General features: G+C 38.4%; 1 protein-coding gene across 2 annotated transcripts in view; it reads left to right on the forward strand.

Moving 5' to 3' along the window:
• The window catches only part of DPYD (dihydropyrimidine dehydrogenase), a 611,068-nt gene that overhangs the window by 470,838 nt on the left and 126,680 nt on the right, over positions 1 to 13,550 (forward strand). The gene's annotated exons all lie outside the window — the stretch shown is intronic.

The raw sequence follows: 13,550 nt of genomic DNA on the forward strand, positions 1-13,550 counted from the left end.
AGAAAAATAGGGACCACTACAGTGGGAAGGAACAGCATTCCATGCGCCTTTGGCGTCTAGTCATGCCGGCCACATGACCACGGAGACGTCCTCGGACAAGCGCTGGCTCTTCGGCTTTGAACGGAGATGAGCACCGGCCCCTAGAGTCGGAAACGACTAGCACACATGTGCGGGGGAACCTTTACCTTTACCTTACCTTAGTTTAACGAAGAGAAGGGTGAGGGGTGACATGATAGCAGTGATCCAATATCTCAGGGGCTGCCACAAAGAAGAGGGAGCCAAGCTATTCTCCAAAGCACCTGAAAGCAGGACAAGAAGCAATGGATGGAAACTAGTCAAGGAGAGAAGCAACCTAGAACTAAGGAGAAACTTCCTGACAGTTAGAACAACTAACCAGTGGAACAACCTGCCTCCAGAAGTGGTGAATGCTCCAACACTGGAAGTTTTTAAGAAGAGACTGGACAGCCATTTGTCTGAAATTGTATAGGGTTTCCTGCCTTAGCAGGGGGTTGGACTAGATGACCTCCAAGGTCCCTTCCAACTTCTTCTTCTTCTTCTTCTTCTTCTTCTTCTTCTTCTTCTTCTTCTTCTTCTTCTTCTTCTTCTTCTTCTTCTTCTTCTTCTTCTTCTTCTTCTTCTTCTGATTATGATTATGATTATGATTATATATGCTGTTGTAGCATTTGGGCATCATCAAAAGGAAATAGCATTCATCTTGCTATATGCACAAAGGCAATTTATTTTTAATTTGATGCAGGATTTTAGAAGTTTCATGCCCTGGGTTAAGAAGTTTCAATCCATGGTTTATAGAGAGTTCAAACAAGCCTTAATCATGTTGATACAAATTAGCTAATTTTTTCTATGAAAGAAAAGATAGTAAAGCATTTTCTACAGGAAAAGATTGGGAAGTGAAGTATGGTTAACAGGTAGTTTAACTGTAGCTCAACTCTATGGCTCCTTTGTCCCATTTTTGGAAATTTCTCTGCATCCCCGCATAAATATCTCTGTCATGTGTTCTTTTATTCTTTACACCACTCCCACTGACCCCTGATTGTTTATTATATAGGTGAAATGAGCTCTCATGAGCCTCATCCAAGGCAACCATAACCTGTTTAAATTCTGGCAAATTGTTATTCTACCCTCCAGGTTGCCAGTTCTAGATTAAATATAGCTTTGGAACAATCTTATGGCTCCATGGAGAATTTTAAAATTCTATCTTTAAAGAAACAGGGCAATCATATTAGGTAATCAATGTCTTTCACCCTTACTTTTATTCAGCTTTTTTTTTTAAAAAAAAAGTGCATTGCTGGCTTCCTTCTTTATAATAGGCATCTTCTTCCTGATTCCTCAATTCAGTCTGTCGTATTTTAAAAAACTTTAAGGAACTTTTTTAGCATTCTCATTTATTATAGAAAAGCAAAGCAGGGTATTGTGCTATTTTATTATTATTAAAAATAAAAAAAAATAGTGCTGGGTAAATAAAACAGGACCTGTAAAAGCATCTAGGTCAGGGGTCTTCAAATGTGGCCCTTTTATGACTTGTGGACTTCAGCTCCCAGAATTCATCAGCCAGCGTGCCTGGCTGATGAATTCTAGGAGTTGAAGTCCACAAGTCATACAAGGCCACATTTTAAGACCCCTGATCTAGGTGATCATTTGTGATGTTTAATATTTATATTTCAGTTGCTTTTCTGATAATGCTGGCTTTGTATACATTTGTTGATCTTGATCTTGTACAGCCAGAAGATCTTACCTGGAAAATTAATACAACCCAGGTGGCCAGAAAGGCCCAACAGAGACTCCACTTCCTCAGGGTCTTGCGGAAGAACAGGGTAGAAAAATGGCTAATGACCCTCTTTTACCGGTCTACTATAGAGAGCATCCTGTCGCACTGTATTGTGGTTTGGTATGCTGGCCTGACAGCTGCGGATAGGAAAGTATTACAGAGGGTGGTGAGAAAAACACAAGATATTGCGGTTTGTCCCCTGACACCACTGGATGACATCGCCAGGGCTTGCTGCCTTGGAAGAGTGAGGAAAATTCTCAGGGATGACTCACACCCTGGTCAGTATCTCTTTACTCTCCTACCATTGGGTAGGAGATACAGGAGTATAGCCAGCCATACCAACAGGCTGAAGAACAGCTTTTATCCGTGGGCTGTTAGGCTCTTGAACAGGAAATAATTTTATAATTTTATGTATGACTGACTTGCGAGGCTGGTGTGTTGTGCAATTAGTTCACATGGTGTAACAAGATGGTGGGTTTGTTGTCACTGTGAGTTTTGGGGGGGCATGAAGGGAGGCTCAGCCAATCTCAATGTATACATGGTTGTAGTTTGACAATAAAGGTTCATTCATTCAATTAGTCCCTCTATCTCTTTCTTCAACTTTTCTCTTGTGTTGTTGTTATAAACCTTAAACAAGTCATGGCCCATATGGGTAATAGATAAGGTGCTAGACTTGCACTGGGGAAGGTCTATCCTTAGACATGGAAGTTTATTACATAAAGTTAGGCTAGTCATTCACTCTAAGCCCAACCTATTTTACACAGTTGCTGCTATGAGAGAAATTGAAAATATTCCCCTTAGTTCCTGAAGGAAGGACAAAGTAGAATTAATTAATTAATTAATTAATTAATTAATTAATTAATGACAAAATACTGGTAGCCAAAATATGGAAAACCATATGAAATAATAAATATCAGCAAAAAGTGTTCCCTCAAAGCACAAAAGGCATATTTGTTTTTGAAGTGTAACACTTGGTCCTGGTCTCTTGATCTTAATTATTCAGTTTGCATTTTCTATGGCTATGAGAAAGCGGACAGTTCCTTTTACTGGGAAATGTAAGACTAATTCACACATTTTAAAAATCTCCACATAATGCACTCCAGTTTTTCCCAGAGAACACACATCGTTACTATACGATATATTTGTGTGTGTGTGTGTGTGAGAGAGAGAGAGAGAGAATCTCCAAAACCTTTCAGCTACATTAAACATGGGCAGTCCATTAGAGAAGTAGGATAAATCAGAATTTGATAAGGAATATCAATTTTCATCCATTTTCTGTCGTCACTGACATTTTTGCAGACTAATGATATTCCATTGTCTCTGTTATGAAGGCTAATACATGACACTTGCTAAGGAACTGAATACGAATGAGAGGAATGCACTATCGATATTTTGGTTGTGAATAACCTGAGTAGAAGTGGCAGCAATTTCCTTTCTCAGTTTTCTAGGTTATCATTTTTTCGGTTTTCTGTAGGTTAGTACAGTTATATCTGTGGAGCAATATTTCCCTTCCTGCTATGATGACACTTTTTTCTTACTACAGCCAGTTGATGAGCATATAAATATGCATGCCAGATTCCAAATAACCACTTTAGGCAATCCCCAAGGCCTGAACGTGTTTCCCTTTCTTATTTATTTTGGATAGCTACATTGACATTTTCTGTAAAGTGGATTAAAAGACTGGTGTTAATAATAAAGCATCTTCTAAATTCCCATTCATTAAAAAAAACAACCCACCTCCGGAATACCATCTGTCTATGCCTTATGTTTTTCACTGGTTTTGCCTACTTTGCTGCAAGAATTTGCTATACCTGAAAGCAATGCTATACATCAGGGATCTTCAAAGTTGGCCCTTTTATGACTTGTGGACTTCAACTCCCAGAATTTCTCAGCAGTGTGCCTGGCTGAAGAATTCTGGGAGTTGAAGTCCACAAGTCATAAAAGGGCCAAGTTTGAAGACCCCTGCTATACATCATTGTAGGATATCTGTAAAATGGTCAGTCCAGTTTTGATAGAAAATGCTTAGTTTTCTTATCCCCAAGAGAAACCACCTGGGCATTTATCATGGTATGTTTTATATGCAAACTGGTACAAATAAGTACTTTCCCAATGTGGCTTCTTGATTCTTTTCAGCTGCCATGCTGATGTAGCTATTGTCCTCTCCTAATACCATCCCCAAAATGGTGTGGTAATTTTAATTCTTACAGCAACCATTCTTACAGTGGAAATGATTAAGAGTGTGTGGCAACTGGTCATACATAGGCCATAAAGCACCCTTTCTGAGACCATCATTAATTTGAATCATTATTAAGCGAACAGCTGCAAGTCAAGAAGTACAGTAATTGTACTCAGTTGATTCCTTCTAATTTTATAATTACCTAAAATAAATGTATGGAATCTTCTAAAATTCTTAACATTTTTAACACCTACTTATGATTAATTCAAAAGTGCTACTTGTTTTAGTTACCTTACACTGGTAGAATAATCCTAGGAACTTTTGCTTAATTTCTTTTACATCTCCCCATTTTTCAATTTACACATTTGTTTGATACAATGAATTGCTGATTCATGATCCCTGGAGAATAAATAATTAGGATCAATGCCAGTTTGACTAATCTTTTGAATCTCCTGATTGAACTGCATACAGTATCTACAAGGGATTCATTTGGGATTTCCTGAAGCAATCCTTTGTTTTTAAAAACATATATTTGTAACCAAAACTTAATACTGCCTAATGTTATCAAGTAGCAGTAGCCAAGAATTAACAGCTAAAGTCCAAATACCATTTTTCACTTACAACAGTTGGAATTAATTATAAATATATTCTTTGGCTTCTAAATATTTCAATAGCTTATATTTTAGTAAGTATAAAATATTGTTTTCAAAAGCCAAATTATTGCTATCAAATATGCTATATGGTATATTTCAAAATATTCTCATCTGTCAAAGATTTTGTTCCTGTAATGGTACTGATCTGGAAATGGTAGATCATATTTTATTGTATTGTGAATTTGATAAGATATCATCTGGCTATCTTAGATAGTTTAAAATCTAAACCAGGAAGAGATACTTCTAAGTATGTAAAAAAATTTACTTGCAGATGAAAATTCTAAAATAGTAGCAACAGTCACATTTTATTGCTATAAAAAAGCAAGCCTCTCAGTAACAAATCAATAAGCTGGGGGTTTTATGCATATTCTGTAATATTTGTTAAATATTTTACTTGCTGGAATGTTTTATTCAATGTCGAGTTTAAATTATGCTTGTAACTTGCTTTTGGGCCTTTGGGCTATAAAGAAAATTGATATTTCATTTGCTTTCATGGCCTACCATTCACCTCTTAAACTTTTCCAGCATACAACAACCCATGCTATATTATTTCTACTGTAGTACCCCTTTTTATTTGGCCAAAAAATAAAATCTCCAACTTTATTTTTTCTACCTTTGTAATACAGTAAATGGTATATCAATTTGTGTGTAGGAGCCATAACTGTAGAGGTAAATGTATGATCAAAGTATTCCTCATTCTAAGTAGGTATTCCCTTACTTGGTGAAGCACACCGTACTGTAACTGTGGGAGAGGTCATTTGGTCCTGTATCAGTTTGATTCTGCTTGTGAATGGAAGATACACAATAACGTATATGAAAAGGGAGGGGGATTAAAATGTCATACTTTCTTATTACTATAGGTAAAGGTAAAGGTTCCCCCGCACATGTGTGCTAGTCGTTTCCAACTCTAGGGGCCGGTGCTCATCTCCGTTTCATAGCCGAAGAGCCAGCGCTTGTCCGAGGACATCTCCGTGGTCATGTGGCCGGCATGACTAGACGCCAAAGGCGCACGGAACGCTGTTACCTTCCCACCGTAGTGGTCCCTATTTTTCTACTTGCATTTTTATGTGCTTTCGAACTGCTAGGTGGGCAGAAGCTGGGACGAGTAACAGGCGCTCACTCTGCTACGCGGCACTCGGGATTCGACCCGCCAAACTGCCGACCTTCCGATCGACAAGCTCAGCGTCCTAACCCACTGAGCCACCGCGTCCTTTTTTCTTATTACTATAGCATATATGAAATGCACATAGGCTCTGCAATATTGTTAAATGTCTAAACTAAGCAAATTGCCACACCGTCTGTATAACTTATAGCTAGAAAGGTGTTTTTTTTTTTCCTTTCTAAAGTGGCCCCTGTCAGGAATATTCATAAGTGAGCAATGAAAATTGCAAGGATGCAGCTGCTTTCAGAACGCCAATGCAGCTGTAATGAATATTTCACGAAACCTGCATGTGCAAGAGAGATCTCCATTTTTATTAGCTGGAAATTTGCAGACCTAGGTTGTTGGAGGTTTATTATTCATGCAAATACGCTGTGTGCCCTGTAGATGCACGCAGTATGTGTCTTTGAATGTTTATGATTAATTATTAAAGCATTTAAAAAATTCCAGAATTAAAAAAAACAACACTGAACTTTTGCTAAACAGAAGACTCAGGCCAACAGCACGGCATAAAAGAATTCTTAAACATTATGGTTAGCCATTGCCATTTTTGAGTGGGGAATCACACATTGCCTTACTCAGAAAATTATTATTGTTTCTTCAGATTATTACTGTATGCATTCAGAGTTATAATAAATGGATAATATAGTTAATAAATTCAGGGTCACTCATACTTCTGTATTTCAAAGAAATGGTACTGTACTTGTTGCTGCTGCTGCAGTTGCTGTGGCTTTGTTGTCACCAATAACATTATTATACCGCTGTTCCTGCAAGGAATTCTGTCTTAATTTGTCGTCATAATCAGCTTGTGAGAAAAGTACCTAATGAGTTAACCCAAAAGTCTAATTGTAGGTCAGAAATTTAATCTCTGGTTCTTCAAACCTCTATTGAATTCAGTGCACTGCCCTGCTTCTTATTGAACTATTAACTAGAAAACAGATAAAGAGGAAATGAATTTAGTTAGTCGTTTAAGTGAATGTTCAAATTGCTAAAGTTTTAAGCAGCGATCATTTCTTTTTGAGGTACTTAATTAGTAATTGTAAAGACATAAAATGTATAAAGAATGTTAAGAAACAGATAAACTAGCACAAATATTTCTAGACAGATCTTTTTTTTTATCTTCCACCTTGCCTGGGACACTTTCTTATGCTGAATTTGTGATGTTTCTAATCAACCTTACATGTTCACATAATATCTGTGAGCTGTTTATCAGCTAAGCCAACTTTTCCTGTTCAACACTGGCTCAACCAGGAAACACATAGAATCCCTTTTCCCAGAGAAAGTTCTATAGCAGGGGTCTTCAAACTCGGCCCTTTTATGACTCATGGACTTCAACTCCCAGAATTCCTCAGCCAGTGTGCCTGGCTGAGGAATTCTGGGAGTTGAAGTCCATGAGTCATAAAAGGGCCGAGTTTGAAGACCCCTGTTCTATAGTATTCTGAAGTCTGAAGGTGAATCAGCTTCCCATTAGTGGGATATCTTGCCTCACCCAATAATCCTGCCTCCCAGCATAGAGGAGCACAAAGGTAAACTTGGAGAAACTGCAAGTTAAAAAAAAACACCACAGGGTTGAATTCCAGGGCAGGGGTGTAGAAAGCACTTGAGCTCAGACTAACACTACCTTAACTGTCCTTAATAAAATAGCAGAACAATAGAGTTGGAAGGGACCTTGGAGGTCTTTAGTCCAACTCCCTGCTCAAGCAGGAAACCCTATACTAGGGGTAGGCAACCTCGGCTCTTTTATGACTCACGGACTTCAACTCCCAGAATTCCTCAGTCAGCATAGTCTGTGAGTCATAAAAGAGTCGAGGTTGCCTACCCCTGCCCTATACCATTTCAGACAAATGGTTGTCCTATCTCTTAAAATCTCCAGTGTTGGAGCACCCATAATTTCTGGAGGCAAGTCATTCCAATGATTAATTGTTCTAACTGTCAGGAAATTTCTCCTTACTTCTTGGTTGCTTCCCTCCTTGATTAGTTTCCATCTGTTGCTTCTTATCCTGCCTTCAGGTGCTTTGGAGAGTAGATTGACTCCCTCTCTCTTACGGTTGTCAGACTTCAGGGTTCTCTTACTTCAGCCTATATCAGTAAATGTCAGCCTTCCCAGATAGACCTGACAGGAAACAAAACTTAGATGAGCTAGCTCTACTTTATTGTAAGACTACCTTGACAGGATCTTGCAAGTTTGAAAATACAAATCTCCCACTCTCTCCTTTTACAGACTGATAGGCTAGGGAGGTTCTTTTTTCTAAGTTTATTTCTCTGCCCCTCATTCAGCCGCAGATCTCCAACTCCTCCTTATCTCATCCCTCCCTCAGCAGCATCTCTCCTCCTCATCTCTCGAGGTCATTCCCACATGTCGTTATGATAAAAGAAGTTTTCACTTATTCTTGTGGAGTTTGTTTCCTGAGATGACCTACTTTGAAAGATTGACACAGCTCGTGGATTTCCCCCTCCCCCTTCCTGCAGAGATCAGGACACTGTAGATTCAGGCTTCCTTTCCACTTAAAAAAAATGAGCAGAAGAATGGTGTTTTGATGATATGTAATTCTGGTGACTTGACAATCCCGATTGCAAGTTCTCAGATACTTTACCCACATCTGTTATAGATAAGGGCAGATTGTTAGTTAAATGCCTTCCTGCCTACTGATGTTCAACTGGAGGATGCACTAATTGTCTCAGGTGGTATTTTCTGGGTTGTTTGAGATTAGCCATTCTGGTGAAGTGGTTAAGGCATCAGACTAGAAGCCAAAAGGCCATGAGTTCTAGTCCCGTCTTAGGCAAGAAGTCAGCTGGGTGACTGTAGGAAAAGGAGTGGCAGAACCTGGAGGCAGAGTTCAAAGAGAGATCAGCCTAGAATCACTATGTAGCCACAGCCAAACTAAGTCCAGTCCCCCTTGAATTCTGTGGATCCTTCTCTAACTCCAAGCAGATTCTAAGCGTTAGTTGAGAATATTCCTGTACACAGACTGTTTAGCAATAAAACAGTTTAATTGGCTCTTCACATGTGGACCTAGTCTTTCATAAGTAATGATGGCCTTGGGTCAGTCACAGGAAGGAGACAGTGGCAAACCTACTTGCACAACTGGAGAAAGGAAGGCAAGTCTACCATACCTGGCAATAAGTGCTTATGGAATCAACCCACTAATCAGAAACTTTGACACCCATTTACTAATGAGATGGCAATTGCTATACTTTGTTTCAGGTCATCCAAGCTGCTACTGTTTCTTCTTTTTTATTCTTTGTTTGAAATTATTTTTCTCCTTTTCAGCTACAATGAAAAGAGGACAGGCAGCATTGGCTTCATTTTATTTTTATGTGGAAACATAAACAATGGATGGGGGGGGGGCAAAGAATCATTAAGACATAAACCACATCCAGTTTGTTTCTTTCCTCTTATATCAGGGGTGTCAAACTGCCAGCCCGTGGGTCGGATGCATCATGCAGAAGCCGCGCCCACCCCATTGCCAGCAATGGCAAAACTGTCCCAATACATTGTGTGACATCACGTGATGTCACGAGTTTGACATGTCTGTCTTATATGATACAGATAGTCCTGGCTTAATGACAGTATTTGGGATTGGAATTTCCATCACTAAGACAATGTCATGTCACCATATCACTTAACAGCAATCCCAGCAGTCTCCATTACTCTCTTTAAGTAAGGGTCATAAGTTGTTAAATGAGGACCTCACGTGACTTCAGACTTCCTACTGGTTTCCCACAATCAAAATCAACGGGAAGCTGGCAGTTACAAGTTATTATTATTATTATTATTATTATTATTATTATTATTATTATTATTATTATTATTATTATTATTATTATTATTATTATTATTATTATTATTATTATTATTAGTTGAATTTATATACCGCCCTATTCCCGAAGGACTCAGGGCGGTGCACAGGGCAGTTAAAACAGTACAAAAAGAAAATAAAATGGAATTAAATTAGTACAAGCCCACAATTCGTAATCACAATAAAATTAAAATTTTAAAATTAATTTAATATAAATACTTTAAAATTTAAAATTTAAAATCCCTCAGTCCAGGCCAGACAATTCGAACAACCAGGTTTTTAAGTCCCGGCGAAACAAGCGAAGGTCGGGGGCAGTCCGAAGAGTTGCACTTCTGTTCTGTACCAGCCTGCTACCGGCCCTGCAGAAAAGGCAGGGACAACCCCTTTTACAAGAAGGCAAGAGGCTGGAACTAAGCCTACCAAATTTATGGATACAAAAGCAAACAAGACACGAACCATGAAACAGGAGCTATTCAAGCGGTTGCCTTCAGCAAACCAGCCCTCCCACGCTTTCCCCTTTTATACAGTTCAGGGCGTGGCTTCTCTCTGCCTCCTTCCGAGGTGCCTCATTGCCTTCCTCTGTTTACTCCTGATTGACTGCCTCCTGCATTGGGCGTCCTTGAACAGGGCCAGCTGTGGGTCATCTTCATCCACGCTGTCAGGCTCACACAGCTGGGTCTCCGTCGTAACCAGTTGGGAGGGGCCTGGCTGAGGGCTCTCATCAGCAAGCTCTCCAACCCGCTCAGCAAGCTCTTCAACACCCCCCTCCTCCTCTGAGTCGTCCGACCCAACTGCCGAACCCACAGGCTGACCCTGAATCACAACAACCTCAAATAGATCAGATCAAATATATGTGTATGCGTGTGTATAATATATTTCATTTTTCCATCAAGTCGTCTAATACATCTAATAATATATCAGTTATTAGATAAAATTCTATAATTCATAACGTTTCATGTGTCTATGATCTCAATACAGTTCTGAATGTACTGTACACATTTCTGAAATTGTACACATTCACACCAAATATATGTAAATATGTTAAATTAGATTTAGGTAAATAAGGCAAAAAAGCCTAATATAAATTAGAAAATAATCTGTTTCAATTTTATGATTTCAATTTATGCAGAAAATCCATTCCACTTGATCATTCAGACTGGACAATCAGATCCAGTCCACAGTATTTCCACAACCCTATTAGAAATATTGGAATACATATTGATATTTTTACTGGTACAGATGCACTTTTTGTACTTTTTAAACTTTTCCCTCCTCTAGGAACCAAAATGTCTAGCACTGCTTTTAATTTAGTAGTAAAACTGAAAATGAATTTGAGACAGTGTTTTATTTGTAAAAGCAGAATTGTCAGGGGATGGGGAACTGGACAATTGCCATCTCTTCTATAATTTTTTCCTTTTCATATTAGGCTGTGCATGTGTGAGAGAAAAATAAAAAATGTAGGGGTAAGGCAACATTTACCCACCGAACAAAGAGAAGTTATTTTACTATATTGTTGGCTAACAATTAAAGCAAAATAATTTTGCATATCATCATCATCATCATCATCATCATCATCATCATCATCATCATCATCATAGAGTTGGAAGGGACCTTGGAGGTCATCTAGTCCAACCCCCTGCTCAGGCAGGAAACCCTATATCATTTCAGATAAATGGTTGTCCAGTTTCTTCTTAAAAACTTCCACTGTTTTTGCTTTCACAACTTCTGGAATTGATTAATTAATTGTCAGGAAATTTCTCTTTAATTCTAGGTTTCTTCTCTCCTTGACTAGTTTCCATCCATTGCTTTTTGTCCTGCCTTCAGGTGCTTTGGAGAATAGCTTGACTCCCTCTTCTTTGTGGCAGCCCCTGAGATATTGGAACACTACTATCATGTCCCCCCTCGCCCTTCTCTTCATTAAACTATACATACCCAATTCCAGCAACCGTTCCTTATATGTTTTAGCCTCCAGTCCCCTGATCATTTTTGTTGCTCTTCTCTGTACTCTTTCTAGAGTCTCAATATCGTTTTTACATTAGGCGTTATAAAGTGGTATTATGTGATCTTGATCTATGCCTCTGTTAATGCAGCCTAGCACTGTGTTGGCTTTTTTGGCAGCTGCATCACACTGCTGGCTCATATTTAAGTGATTGTCCACTAGGATTCTGAGATCCCTCTCACAGTTACTCCTATTTATTTATTTATTTATTTATTTTATTAAATTTATATACCGCCCTTTCCCGAAGGACTCAGGGTGGTTTACAGGGCATTTAAACAACCAGTACAAAAGTTAAAAACAAATTAAAAAAGATTAAATCATCCCTAAAATTAAAAACCCCAGTTAAAAATTCTCAGCCTGGGCCAGAGAGCTCAAAGAGCCAGGTTTTCAGGTCCCGGCGAAATGTGCGGAGGTTACTGCACTTGTAGGAATCAACAGGACACCTAGAAAAGACACCTGAGATTTCTCTCAAAATTATAGTACGATGTTTGCTGACTAGTGGCCCAGCTCTCAGGCCTAGAACCTGTGTCCTGGAGAAGTAGAAGTTTAACTTGTACTTGTTTGCAATTTATTAACGTTGTTTGGGACTTTATGAAATTTGGACATCTCAATATAAGCCATCCTATAGAAGAGAACATACGTAGGTCAGGGTTGGTTGAACTGTGGAGTTGTCTAAGCTCAGAGAACACCAAGGACTCTGTAAATCACCTTTTCTCCAGGTAGGTTAAACCTACCAATGCCGTGTCTGTATTCCCTGTCGTTTTCCTGCCTTTGCTTTATAGTTTAGTTTGCTTATTGCTATTCCTATTTTATTTTGGGGTTTCAGATAACTTTTTTTTACATATAAATATCAAATAATAAAATAGATATTGAAGATTTTAATATAATTTGTCAGTGGTTGTCAGAAGACTGACAGCCCCATTACCAAATTATAAAATAAAATAAAATGTATGTAATTAAAGAGCATTACTACTCCAGAGCCATTATCGACTGAAAGACCGCTGATTATCCTCTGAAGGCTGTCCTAGAAAGGTAGTGCTTCAAGATTTCTATTTCTGTCTTCAAAGAGTATATAAGTTGATCTCTTTTTTTCCCCATTTAGCTTTTTGTCATCCTGAACTTTTCATCCAAGGAGATGAGTATTCAGGAAAGCTTTGACCCTGTCAAAATAATTGCTGGGAGGTTATTTTGTGGACAGGTGGGTGGAAGAGTAGTTAAATATCACCCTGCCAGCTAATTTAGGAAAAGGTTAATGTATATATCTCCAAACTTCTGATTTATATCAGGGCAGGAGGTTTTTTTTTTATCTTCCATAAAGCGACTCATGAATCAATTTTTCAGGATTTTTTTAATCACACAATTGACACTCTTATACTGGACAGGGCTGTAATACAGAAAACTAGCTGAAGGACTGAGGAGATCTCAAGCAAGACCATGCCTATTTTCATAGAATCCCCATCATTCTGAATCTACTTGATTTCACAAGTTATAGCACTGGGGAAAAATGGGAATTGATAGGTAATCACAATTGATGTGAGATCAGGGATCAGGATGGTGATGCCAAGCCAATAACAAAGTCTTCTGCTACAAAAAAAAACACCACCTGCATTAAAGTATGCAATAGCATTCTCCAATTGGTTTAATTTATAAAGTACATATACCCCCCCCCCAAAAAAAAAAATGCCAGGAAAAAAAATAATATTACTCAAAATTAGCCTATGTCCTGGAGCTGGCCAAATATTAACCAAGTCCAAACTGCTCAGCATCCCAAATAAACAAAGCCATTCTACAACCTTTAGAAAGTATGTATATAATTCATTATAATTCCTTTATGTGATAAAGCAGCAAAAGCTGAAATAAAAGCAATTGAATGCAGTTAAATTAACCATGCTTTTATTGCATCATCTTGACAAAATAAAATCTATTCCCATGATCAGATCCAAGTACTAAGTGTTTCAGTGTAGTCATGATTAGCAT

Source organism: Vipera berus (genome assembly GCF_964194415.1).
Source record: "Vipera berus genome assembly, chromosome: 3".
NCBI lineage: Eukaryota > Metazoa > Chordata > Lepidosauria > Squamata > Viperidae > Vipera > Vipera berus.